At 34.5% G+C, this 14113-nt stretch overlaps 1 long non-coding RNA gene across 1 annotated transcript in view; it reads right to left on the minus strand.

Moving 5' to 3' along the window:
• The window catches only part of LOC107684716 (uncharacterized), a 16613-nt gene that overhangs the window by 2339 nt on the left and 161 nt on the right, over nucleotides 1-14113 (minus strand). Inside the window, exon 2 of the long non-coding RNA XR_001633884.1 lies at nucleotides 13623-13628. This is a non-coding gene — a long non-coding RNA (uncharacterized LOC107684716). The remainder of the gene's footprint in view (nucleotides 1-13622; nucleotides 13629-14113) is intronic.

The raw sequence follows: 14113 nt of genomic DNA on the forward strand, positions 1-14113 counted from the left end.
TCTTGTCTTCCCTGCCACTCCAACTCTACAGTATGATTTCTCCATCCAGCTAGGTTCTTCTACAATTATCCCATCAACTTCGATCAGAAATCTTGGTGTAACCTTTGATGACCAGCTGACCTCCAAAGACCACATTGCAAAGACCGCTCGATCTTGCAGTATGTACATTATATGGAAAACAATGTGTTTTTTAACCTTAAACCGCAAACCTTAAAGGGGTCATATGACCCCTTTAACCAATCACCTGAATCTAAAAGCCGTGACTAATGACTCTTTCACCCTGACGTCAACACAACGCTGATTGGCTGATGGCACCACAACAGCGCGGCAAACACCACCAAGGCTGCGTTCAGCCCCGACAAAACGGAAACGGTGGTGCGTTGAACACTATGTTCTGATGACGCAAGAGTTGCAACTATGGCAGCTGAGAAGGCCATTCTTTGTGTTTTTTTGAAGAATTTTCAGAGCCTGATGAAATCGGTAGAGTGAAGGGATTTGTGCAAACTGGTTCCGAATTATGGTGATCCAACATTTGCCTCGCATTTCAGGATGAAAAGACAAACATTTCAGGTGAAGGATAATCCACTTCTTACCTCCGAGACTGTGTTATGATCTATATGACCTTATTATTTTTATTGTGAGTATTAGGCTTATCATTATTGCTGATCACTGTTGTTGTGCTATGTTATTGTAATATTTACCATTATAATCAGAGGAGTAGAGAAAAGTTTATGAAAGTATCACTCCACAATACAATAGCAAAATATATAAATATGTATAGTATTTTTATGTTACATTAATCAGTGTCTAGCACACCTTCCTGAGGAAAGGACATGGACCAGAAGACATTGCAATTACTAAATGATATTTAGACAGACTTAAAGAAGTTCCAGATCTATACTTGTGCTCTTATTATTTCAGTTATTTTGCCTTTAATGTAAGTAAACATGTGCAAACAATATCTTTAATACCACGTGGTTTATACACATGTTGCTGCTGATTGGGCTGACATTTTTGACACACCCGCCAAACAAGAGAAAACGTATCTCAAACCCCGTTGCACACCGTTTCCAGGAAACATGTCGTTCAAACCGGAAACCATAGCAAAACGTTGCGCACAGGTTTGAGCTTGAATTTGCCCCAAGTTTAGCGAAAATTACAAATTTTTAATAAACTGCGTCACATCATAAATGTGCGGGTACTTTTTTTTTCAAAATGTTTCAGTATTCGTCTGGGAGTTTACTATATTTGGAGTTTGAATAAAAAACAATCGCTGTTGTATAAGAGAAGTCAAGGACAACTTTGCTTCAGGTAAGTTTTATTTTACAGCATTACATATTTTGTTTTCTTTCAGAAAAAGATATTCGGATGAGAAATAATTAGCACTACAAAAATAAAAAATGATATGATTAAATAGTGTAAATCACAATTTTTTTCAGAGTAAAACTGATTAACAGCAAAAAAAATTGCGTAAAAATGGTTTTAGAAGAAAACTAAACTTTAGAAGAATGAGGGTGCTTTTACGCAACAGTTTTTATTTATTTTAATGTTTTGTTTGTTTGCGTACAGGCAACAACGCTGTGATGACAAATTCTCCTTTTTGTAGTTTACATGGAGGCAATAACGGTATCGTTTTCAAACTTTGAAAACTCAAAAGTTTGAGTTTTCAGGCCCCATTTGTTGTGCAAATGAATGGGCCAAAAATGCATAAAAAGTTATACGTATAACGCATAAAGTCGTGTAATGGCCCCCCGAGAAAGTGAAGGAATTCACGTGATTGTGAAGTGGGAAAACTGAAGTCGAAAACTCAGGAAGGAAGTGCCTCCAAGTTTCTGTTGGTTGATTGCGCTGTCAAGTTTCACAACGCCTGTCATGATTGTAATTGGTTTGCAAGTTGATAGGGTATGAGGTATACTTTTTACCAGGCATGTAGGCTACTGGTCATCGGGAGCACCGGAACATTCCCGCTGGGCCGGTCGCCAAAGCGAGGAAGACCTCCCCCATATTAGGCGATGTTTTTAAATTACAGCGCATATGAAACTGCAAAAAGCATACTCCTAAAAGTGTGAAGCGGCGCTACCAGATGCACTCTCCATCCGCGCGCAAAAGCAGAGCGGGATCAGTCACCCGCAATTGTTACAGTCGTGTGATATGAGAACATTAAAGGTTCTGTAGTGATGCTAGCTGAAAACAGCCACGACAATAAGCCCGTTTACACCGGGATTGTAAACTCTATCTGTAATGTAAACTACATGATGAGGTCAATTGGAAAACGCCAATACAAGCTTGTCAATTCTGCACCATAGTAAATTAACTTTAGTTATTAACACTGTACTGATAGCGTATGGTGTTTTAGCAGATTTTTTTTAATTATAAATGTTACTGTTATTACTTCTATTAAAAATTGGGGAATATTTTACTTTTATAGAAGTTGTAGTTTCTACATGTTTAGTTTTTTTAAATGACAAATTCCATAGTTTATTATCACATATTATTTATTTTAAAAAACATATAAACATGGTAATGAGGACCATGGATTTACTTGTTGTAACCACCATCTTACTGATAGCAGTCAGTTAAACTCTGGATTATATGCAAGAACTATAGTGTTACGTCATCGTACGTATTCTTCTGTATGCCTGTTGTGTGTCTTTATTGTTTCTGCTTTCCTAGGTTAAGTAGCAACACCTGTTGTTAATCAGCGATCTTGAGCGTCAACCTCTGCTGATTCGCTCTTGTGACTGTGTGCCCTACCATAAAAGCCGGATTGTTTTCCAGTGCTTGAGGGGCGGGAGGTTTTTCCTCCGTCTCTCTTGCGAAGAGTCCCTGTCGCCTGTTGCAGACGTGTGGTTTTCTTTTTTGTTTGTTGTTGATTGTTATAGGACTCTTTTAATTGAACCCCTGAGTGCAGGGCAAGTTGTTTCATGTTTTGTTTCGTTACTTTCTCAATACTTTATATTTTAATTTAAGGAAGCTGTAGGGAGGTGGGTGCCATTTGTTTTATATACTTTTTCTCCTGTTTATACGTAGTAAGGGAGGTAGGTTTAGTATTGTCTTTTGTTTGCATCGTTATTTTGTGTTCAGGTTATTCAGTTTACTAAAATAGTTAGACCTATGTTTTGTTTGTTATTTTGACCATTACCCCCCTCCTGAATTTAATTGCTTCCATGTAAGATCTTCCGTTTTCTTTGTTACTGTTTTTCCTATGTTTCCTAAGTAAATCATTTTTGCTTGATTTATGGTTCGGGTGTTGAATCAGTGCTGGGACGGGAGACAGGGGCTCTGAAGACGTACAATTTGTTTGGTTTATTTGGATTCTTTCTTTATTTTATTTAATCTGTTCCTTCTCTACCCTAGACAGGGGAGTTCGTAACAGAATTGGGGGCTCGTCCGGGATTTGAACCCGGGACCTCGCACCCCAAATTTCATTAGTTGAAAAGGATAATTTAACAGAATCGCTTTAATAGTGTCTTTCTCTTAATTGTTTCGTTCTAATTAATTTTAATTGAAGCAAAATGTTAATTCAATAAATATCAGTGTATTATATTAGTTAGCATTCTAAAACTGCAGTATAGCTCAAAATCAATGTTTTACTGCCATTTCTATGTGACAAAAATGCATTAAGTTTGTTGCATTTGCCGTGAATTCAGTAATATCTATCATTATTTGTTTCTGTCCTGTTTTATTTATTCATTTATTAACTCCAATTTAAGGCCATATAACCCAGCAAAATATTAATGGGGGAACTCGTGGGCCAGATGGGCTGGATTTGTCCAAGGCCGAATTTTAACCCCCATCCAGCTCTGCTTTCTACTGTATTTATTTATTTATTTAAATTAATTTGAAAAGGGACCATTTTAACATAAATATTTCCATTTCATGCATTGCACCGAATTTAGCCAATGGCTAGTTTTCATCCGCGGTCCCTTGGCAGGTAATCATAAGTAAACATAAAAAGATAAGACAACAAACACATACAATACAGTAATACTTATACACATCCTATCAGAGCCAAAAAAGAACAGAAAAAAATAGCGTCCAGTTAAACCACAACCATGTCAGTATTTACAGAGTTGAGTTGATTTTAAATAAGATTTTAGTTTTAATTTAAAAATGTCCATCACCATGTCAGTGTTTACAGAGTTGAGTTGATTTTAAATAAGATTGTAGTTTTAGTTTAAAAATGTCAATAGATGTGCACATCCTTATGTCTTCTGGTAGTGTTGCAATGAATAATAGCTTTCACTGAGAAAGACGATGATCCAAAGACAGAATGACGAAAAGGAACAACACAATCAGTAGTAAATGATGATCTAGTAGATCTTACAGAGACTGTAGAGTGAAAATGCACAAAATCACAAAGTATGGAAAGGGCCAAACCATTTAAAATTTTATATACCATACACACATTTGAGAAAAGTCTAAAATTATCAAAGTTAAAAAAATTGCATTTCTCCAAAACCCTACAGTGGTGATATTGGTTAGGCTTTTTGTCCAATTTTTAAAGTCTGATTATAAAGAGATTTTAAAGGTTTAATAACAGTTTCTCCTGCTTGACCCCAACATGTCAGACAGTATGACAGATGAGAAAAGATTGTAGCATGCATAAAGGTCTTAGCTACATCAGTGAGTAGACATTGTCTACTTTGTCTGAAATTTATCAAGTTATATTTTATAGTCCTCACCATTTTCTTTACATGTTTTTTAAAACTAAGGGTTGGATCCAGCGTTAAACCAAGATAATTAAACTCAGTAACAATTTCTATCTTTTCACCATTTATAAAAATATCTGCATTGGAAGAACACACATTCATTTTAGAAAAACATCCCTTTTGTTTTACCAGTGATCAATGTGAGACACGATTGCTCTAATCCTTTCCATAGCAACATTTAGCTTTTCAACTGCTAACTCTGCTGTTCTCGCATGTGTGAAAACAACAATATCGTCGGCATACAATTTGCACTTGTATCCCTTCACACTGTTGTGAGAGATCATTAATGTACAAACTAAATAATAAAGGGCCTAATATTGATTCTTGGGGTACGCCCGTTGTACAGTTTCAGTTATTGGAAAGAACCCCTTTGATTTTTACATATCGTTGTCTATTTGATAAATATGAGGAAATCCATTCTAAAGCCCCAGATGGAAATGGAAACTTAGATAAGTTAGAAAGAAGAACATTGTGATTAACAGTGTCAAAGGCTTTGCACAAATCTAAAAATATAGCACCAACTGTTCCACCTTTATCAAGCCTATAGATTTTATTAGCTCTGTTAAATGTAAAGTAGCTGTTTCAGTAGAATGATTTACTCTGAAACCAAGTTGCATACAGTGTAAACCAACCTTAGCTGTATTAAGATAAGATGTCAGTTGTTCAAGAACTACCTTTTCTGCAATCTTTGAGACTACTGGTAGTATGCTGATAGGTCTATAGTTGCTAACCTCGAAATGATCCAAGAATTTAAAAATAGGAGAAACAATGGCTTGCTTCCATGCAGTAGGAAAAACACGGTATTCAAATGCTAAATTAATTAAATGAGAAATAACAGGAGCTAAAGTATCTTTATGAGTTTTGAGAAACTTGGTGTCAAATTGATGGACATCCCTACATTTACTATTTCTTAAGTTTCTCAAAATTCATAAAGATACTTATTGTAGTTAGTTTTAATAAGGTATGATAAGATAATATAAACATACAAAATTGTTTTACACTATTCATTCCTTGTTAATAGTGTAACACATTTTCTTCCAAAAACATAAAATGAAAATGTTACAAACAAACAATAAATAAATAGGGTACTACAAAACATCTATACTGTACTATAATGAAGTGATTTAAATGTTGCTTTTAAGTTATTTAGTCATAATACACAAATATTTTTGAATGACAGTCAAAGGAGCCAAATGGTATAAATAAGCAAAGAGAATGATACAAGTATAGCACTGCAATGTGCTAAAGTAAAATATACTCTTCAGCGGTCATTATATTAAAATACTTGACCACTCGATGTTGCAATTAACCAATCAGAATTAAGTAATCCAGAGGGTTGTGCAGTAAAATGTTATTATTACAACCAAAACAGTATTTATCTGGCACAAATCAAAGAGGCTTTCCTTTAGGTTGACAGCATTAAACTTGGATTTGGATTAATCTCAGTAACCTTTCTTCCACCAATATGACTCAAATTATTTCCATAATTTAAACATAGAAACAGTTTTTAACTAAAATGTCACACAGGCACTTTAATGCAAGGTGTCAGGTGAATCAGTGAATCTTTTTTTTAAAAAACAGGTTAAGTTAATAGTGTCACTATTTAGATAACTTAGATATTTAGAATTTACTATTTTATTTTACTATGTAATTTGTTATAAAACAAAACTACTCTTCACGCAATTTTAACCACAGAACTTATTTTACTCATAAATTTGAAAAAGGTGATGTGTGTAATCAAAAGCGTGATTTTTAGTTTAACTGAGCGGAAACGACAAGGTGTCTAGGAAAACAGTTGTTATTTTTGCAGTTCCATTCACTGGCACTAGTGGTGCAGAAATCACACATTTCACCTTTAATGGATCAATGCTATAAAAAAGAAAAACTACATTGTTCTTGCCAGGTCAGAGGAAGACTTTGATTGGTTCATTATGGTGAACACCAGCTGCTCCTTTTTCAGAGGGAACAGGAATGCTACTATTAAAGGATTTGAATGATTAATAATCTTAACTGGGAGCTTTATGCACATCTAATGCATTTATATTGCTTATTGTGTATGTGAGCTTTATGTTCCTTGGAAATCTTTAAGGAAAAGTCTGCAACTATTCTATGTTACATTCTCCAATAAGAAACAAGATGAGTAGCTTACTGTTATATAAGTCTGACGATATGGGAATCCCAGATTAAAACAATACACTGTAAAAAAAAAAAAACCTAAAAAAAAAATGGTAAATGACTGGCAGCTACGGCTGCCAAACAAAAACCGTAAAATTAAAGAAAAAAATTTTAATTGAAATAAAGTGCAAAAACAATAATTTTACAGAAATTTTCATGAAAGGTTTTACAGAAAAAAAATGTTATTTTACAGATTTTTCCTTGTTTCAATTATGATATTTTACTTTAATTTTACGTTTTTTATTTGGCAGCCGTAGCTGCCAGTCATTTGACCATTTTTTTACAGGACTTTTTTTTACAGTGTAAAACCCTTATTTTACAGATTTTTTTCTGGTTTCAATTACAATAATTTACTTGAATTTTACGGTTTTTGTTTGGCAGCTGTAGCTGCCAGTCATTTGACCATTTTTTTACAGGACTTTTTTTTACAGTGTAAAACCCTTATTTTACAGATTTTTCCTAGATTATTACAATGAAAGCACTAAATGTTCTACAAAGAAACACTGTTATTTTACAAATCATTACAATCAAAAACCTTCAATAAAGTGTCAAAGCATGCTCAAGATGGAAAATTAACAGTTTTATTTGGAAGACAAAATACAAAGTCTGTACAAATGCCATATAAAATTAAAATTTTACATTTCATTTTTTTTTTTTAAGAAATACAGCACAATTACAATTAAAATACTGTACTGATGAAGAACATAGAACAGATCATCAAAATGTTGAATTAAATATATTCAACTTAAAGGACGTTCACTTCCATAATGAATATTTCTTGATAATGTACTCACCCCATGTAATCCAAGATGTTCATGTCTTTCTTTACTCAGTCAAAAAGGAATTAAAGTTTTTGAGGAAAACATTCCAGGATTTTTCTCCATATAGTGGACTTCAATGGGACCCAACGGATTGAAGGTCCAAATTTCAGTTTCAATGCAGCTTTCAAAGGGCTTTATAAGTTCCCAGCGACCCTTATTCCTCGCCTGGGATCATGTAGAGCACTTTGAAGCAGCATTGAAACTGAAATTTGGACCTTCAACCCGTTGGGTCCCATTGAAGTCCACTATATGGAGAAAAATCCTGGAATGTTTTCCTCAAAAACCTTAATTTTTTTTCCACAGAAAAAAGAAAGACATGAACATCTTGGATGACATGGGGGTGAGTAAATTATCAGGAAAATTGTATTCTGGAATCGAACTAGTCCCTTAAAACTGAAGAAATACAAAACCGATATATCTACAAGATTGTCAAGATTGATTCTAAAAAAGTTTTATTATTCAGATGTAAATTTACGTTATCAATGAATTCTTCATAAACAGTCCTTCAGAACCCCCAGGAGGAATTGAATAACTAAAAACTGCATTTCTATCTTATCAGTTAGGGTTACTCTCATGAAGAGGTTAATTTTACCTTTGAGAGAAAGAAACAATTTGTGCTGTTTGCTGATAGCTTTGTATCTTGTATTTTCCACATAAATTTTATATTAATCCACAATATTCTACTGACTCCTGTGGGCTCAAAACAGTGTTGACCAAAATGATGAACACTAGTATTTTCACCAGCTAAAAAATGGTTTTAAGTCAGTTATTTATATCTTTTGCTGAGCTGCTTTAAATGCAAAGGATGCTCACACCAAATGCTGATTTAATTTAGTTAACAGAAGTTAATTGATAAAAAAACATATATTTATGACATTATTTTTGACAGCATCCCCATTTTACAGAATTTTTACACAAGTGCCTAAAACTTTTAACAGCACTGTAGCTTCGCAGGTAGGTTTCTTGAAGCATCTTGGAGACGTTGCCACAGTTCTTCTGGATTCCAAGGATCATGCCTTCAGGTCCTCTCTGTCAAATGAGTTTACATGACCGTGTTCTCAGATTACTCATTTCAAAGTTCCTTCACTTTTTGAGTTTGATCTTAAAACTAACTGACAGTATGGGTGGGCGATATGACCATATTATTTCACAATATAGGACATTTTATTTCACAATAACAGTATATCCCAATACAGTTATTTTTGTTATTTTATTAAACATAAGATCAAAGTAGCAAATTACAAACAATAGGACTAATGCAATAGAACAAAGGTAAGTTAAATACATTTTGTGATTTTCTCTTTAGTATTTTGTTGTTTGATTAAAATTATGACCAACTGCAGGTAACGTTAGGCTAAATTATACTGCTGTCACTTTAAGAACACAATGCACAGATCCAGTATACTGACACGCCACCGGGTTTCCACCTAAATGTTAATCTTGACTCCAAACATTAGCGACTGTGTTTAAGTCAAGTGAATTTTGAGGTGACTGTCTGTATGCTACTTGTGCAGTTATATTGACATGACCAATAAGCACCCTTTTTGTATTTTAACAAATCCATGACCTTTCCTTTAGAAGCACCAGTTGTGCGTATTTGGCCCTTCAGTGTTACACAGCCTGTTGGTTAATCCTCTGTCCACCATAACACTTATTAAAAAAATAATGCCATAATTGCATGCAAGTTACAAAATTTGTCTACATTTATTTAATAGCATAGATATTGCAAGCTATATATCGACTGCAGTAGGACTTTATAGCATTTGTGATATGAGACAATGTAAACTGAAAATGTCGAACTTCTCACCATAGAAAGTGAGTCTTTTTTTTTTAGTTATTCAAAAGTAAAGACAATGTATAGGTTGGCCCTAAGAGCAATGTTCCATCATGAGCATTGTTGTCCTTCCCACATAGCAAGCGATCTTGGCCCAAATGTGGCCTCAAACTGGAACTGCTGGCCTGCTGTCGGCAATGGCTGGTACCCTTTCAGCCAGAGTTGGGCCATGTGTGGCGATGATGGCACAGCATGGACCACGGCAAACATGAGGGCCGATTGCTGGTGGGAGGAGTGTGGCCCAGATCAGTCCAGTGATTATGTGGCCCAAATCAGGAAAGTGTAGTATTGTTTAAATGTAATCTTTGAAATGGCAAGTCAAAACATAATGAAACATATTTCAAAATTAAGCAAATCAGTAAATCAGTCAACTGCAATAAACTGCAAAGAGAGAGAGAGAGAGAGAGAAATCATGCAATATTTATTTGGTTTACCATGGGGCACATACATTTATTAATATGCTGTCATGCACAAGCATTAAATAACATGATCATAAAAGTATTTAATTTTTATTCAGATCTTTGGTATACGTGTGATGCTTTGTGTGAGGAACAGATCCAAATTCAAACCATTCAGCGATATATATCTCCTTCCTCTGTAGTTATAGTAATAATTAAAAAATTAGCCGTTAAGGAGTTTTACAACAAGTTTTACAGCAGCGATATCAAACGCTCATTGGCTCTCGCCGGTTTTGTCATAGATTGCGACATGCCGTGTTTCCGGTTATGCGTGTTTATTTGAATGAGAAACACGTGCCCGGGATAGTATTTGCAGCATTTAACAACTTAAATTATGCCCTGCTCCTCACACTAAACTATTACATTCCGCCAGAGAGGACTGCGACTGCCATGCGTTGTCATTTCCCATAGGAAAAATTTATTGCTCAGTGGTTGATCTTTCTAACCTCAGGAGACTTAGTTGTGATTCTCATGTATTTCTCATTTTAGTCTCAACAGTGTCTCAGATGTTTCTCATAAAATATTGCATGATAATGGTTAAATGATCACAGAAATTTTAAAAAGTGTAGTATTGTTTAAATGTAATCTTTGAAATGGCAAGTCAAAACATAATGAAACATATTTCAAAATTAAGCAAATCAGTAAATCAGTCAACTGCAATAAACTGCACTTAATTATAAATGTATTATATTTTATATTATTATTCTCAGAACAAATAATCTTAGAATCCTTACATAGAGAGAGAGAGAGAGAGAGTACTTTTGCAAGTGCAAGTAATAAGACATGTCATATAATTGTCTTGATGCCACACTTATTTGTTTAGTGTATCCTGTCACTATAAACTGGTCTGCCACTCATCCTGTTACAGTTAACATCCTGACATTTCTTTTTTTATACCCATCATTTATTATTCATACATATACATTTAGTGCATTGTTTAAGTAGGTGAATTGGGATACAGCGTTGCTTTAGGTCATTGCTGGCATGCCTTGATTGTACATCATCGGTTGATGAAAGCACCACCTATTGGTCAAAATGTCATAAAAATTGTTGTAAATGTGCACTTGTCCCAAGTGATTATATTGGCCTATCTCTCTTTACTTTTCTTGTAGTAAATTGTAATACAGCAATTATTTTTATGTAATTAATTTTTAAAGCCAGTCTTCATCTGTTTGCTTATTTTTTTATGCATCGTCACAATGCCCTGAGAATATGAAATAATGTGGTTAAAATGTTTAAAGTTAATTAGCATGTATTTTTCTTAATTTACTGCTGGGCTCAGACCAAAACAATCTACTTGATCATAAAATGCCCTATAATTGCATTTTGCCATTTGCAAGTTGTATTTTTTGTTGTTGTTATATTTGATTTATAATTGCCCATCCAGACCGGTCATGATTAGTGATTATTCTCACATAAGGTTTATCATTTACGGAAATGTCCATTTCCATTTCATCACAATGACAATGAAAATATGTTCATAATTCAATCTTGTCATAAAAATCATAATTTAATACCCTTAAATCTATGTAGCATGACCATAAGCAGCTCTATTACATGTAATTTCAAAACAAAACTACACTGGGGCATGTTTAAAGTCAAATTAATTCAAGTTTTAAAAGACGTTGCTGCAGCAAAATACATGCTATTTAATAATAATAATAATAATGAAACATAAATAAAACTAAATCATTGGCTTGTTTTGCAGCAAGAACATCAGAAATCTGTTATACCAAACAGAGATCAGTTTTTTTTTAGTTTGGTTTTTTACAAAATATGATACATGAAGAGAACGAGTCCAGTTTAAATGAAATCCCGAGAATCACAAATGTATATGATTTTTCATGATACATTCAACAGAATGACCGTTGAACTGCAGCTCAAACAGTGTCAATAAGAAAAAAATGATTATGGTTGTTATTCTGAGAAAGACCCCTTCGATCATACTGTAGTATGACCTCATAATCTGAACAGTTCTGGTCTGAAAAATATAAGATGATAAAAGACTTAGATACGATCACACATTCCTTAGAAAATGTAGTGGTATTGTTAGTGCACATTATTACATTGGTTAACCACTGGAACCAATCAACAGTACCCATACAGGAAAAGGAGACGGCATCAAATGACATTATGACGTGTGTTATTACAGATCGGTTAGTCTGCATGCTTCAGGTCATAATTCTGTTCCTTCGAAAGTGCTACATCAACTGTGTGTACACAGAGAAAACTTCATTGAAGTCAGAGCCACAATACCAACCACTACCTGAACTGTTGCAAACGAGAAAAAGAAACACAGAAACATTGATTTTGAACATTCTTTTCGTGAGAAATTAATATTTCTTTTTATTATTTTTTTAATTTGTAAAATGTACATAAATTATATTTGACGCATAACCGCCGAATGTGTAATTCAGTGAACCTCTTTGCAAAGGGAAGGAACATAAGTTAAGAGATAAAGAAAGAAAAAAAAAATAACGGCACAAGGCATTCCTTGTTGAGATAATTTTCAAACAAACATTGGTCAGACATTTTTCTCCATCTGGGAAAGCAATGTGCTACCGAAGATAGAAGAGTTCATCACACACCTTCATCATTAGAATCATCCCATTTATGTATTTGTAGGGAAATTAAGGATACATATTCATTGCCCCTTACCCAAAGGCCTTCACACGCCCATCGTTTCATTCCAGTAACCCCCAACCCTCCCATGTCAAGAGGAACAGAGACGAAACGGGGTGGGTTTATAACATGAACATTCACAAAAAGTGCAGACAGGATAGATAACTGCTATGTGTTCGCTTCACCTGGGTGAAACTTGTTCATTAAGATTGGTTTCTTTTCCAGATACAGACCTTTTTTTAAGTGCAGATAAAGGTTTTAAAGAAATAAAGACCTTTTAAAGAAATAAAAGTGGAATTCAGCCACATGCTTTTCAAATATTAATCATATATTTAATGGATATACATATATTGCCAACATTGGCACGTTCAATATTGCACACAGTAATGAAATATAGCACTGGGAAAAGACAAAAAAAAAAAAAAAAACTTTGTGAAGCAAAGTTTCCAAACTGACAAATTACATGAAGAAACACTGAAAAGTTAGAGGAAAGTGGGGGAAAAAATCCTGGCCACACCCCTCAACTAAACTTTTGGTCGGTGACAGTGACACATTACTGCCAACAGAGAGGCTTCAGTAGAAGTTTACCTCACACCAAATGAGTTTGTTGAGAAAAACTAAACATCCTTTTGTCAGGCATGTTGCATTTGATACATTTTCGTCAAGGTGGGGAAAATGCCTAGGTGATTTCTGAGTCACTCGTTGTAATCAGAATGATTTGCTTCTCGAACAAACAAACCACGAGTTATGCAATATCATACAGGAGGGCCAGGGCTTAACAAAACCAGACGAAAAAAAGAAAGGGGGAAAAAAAAAAAATCAACAAGAACCCAAACTTAGATCCAAAGCACCAGCCAGTGTATAAGCATGCGGAGTCTGTAAGGCACCAGGTTGTTTAATGCTGAAGAGTATGCTCCCCAACAAGTTTCATTAGGGTCAGGGTCTCCCAACACAGGTCCTCAAGGGCCCCCAAGGAAAAAGGGCTTTCGTCTCAAAAGACTTGTTACTGATGTCTGATCAAACAGTCAAAAGAGTTGATATATTATCTTATGTACACATACTTCTCGGACAACTCATTCCTTAAAAGAAAAAACAAGTATTAATTCAACTTGACCAAACATTACTGACATTATGGACATTGAAACCGTATGTTTTTCTACATGAGCATTTTCATATGTTTCTTTGTATGTTTGTATCGAGGGGTCCGGTTTCATTACAAAAAGGTTTTTAGAGAGCTCTTTCTCTTCTGTTGTCATTGCTCTTACTTATTAAGTACCTTTTTTATACACTGTGCATGACAACGAGACACAAATACATAGCATATCATCTGCATGACAAGAACTTCAATTAAAAAAATACACTGGTAATACTCCTCAGAATGTTTGCGAAGAGGTCGCCCACCACCTCTGGACACCTAGGCCTACACTCTTAAAAATAAAGGTGCTTAAAAGGTTCTTCACAGCGATGCCATAGAAGAACCATTTTTGGTTC

This window comes from Sinocyclocheilus anshuiensis, unplaced genomic scaffold (genome assembly GCF_001515605.1).
Source record: "Sinocyclocheilus anshuiensis isolate Anshui unplaced genomic scaffold, SAMN03320099.WGS_v1.1 scaffold509, whole genome shotgun sequence".
NCBI classification, from domain to species: domain Eukaryota; kingdom Metazoa; phylum Chordata; class Actinopteri; order Cypriniformes; family Cyprinidae; genus Sinocyclocheilus; species Sinocyclocheilus anshuiensis.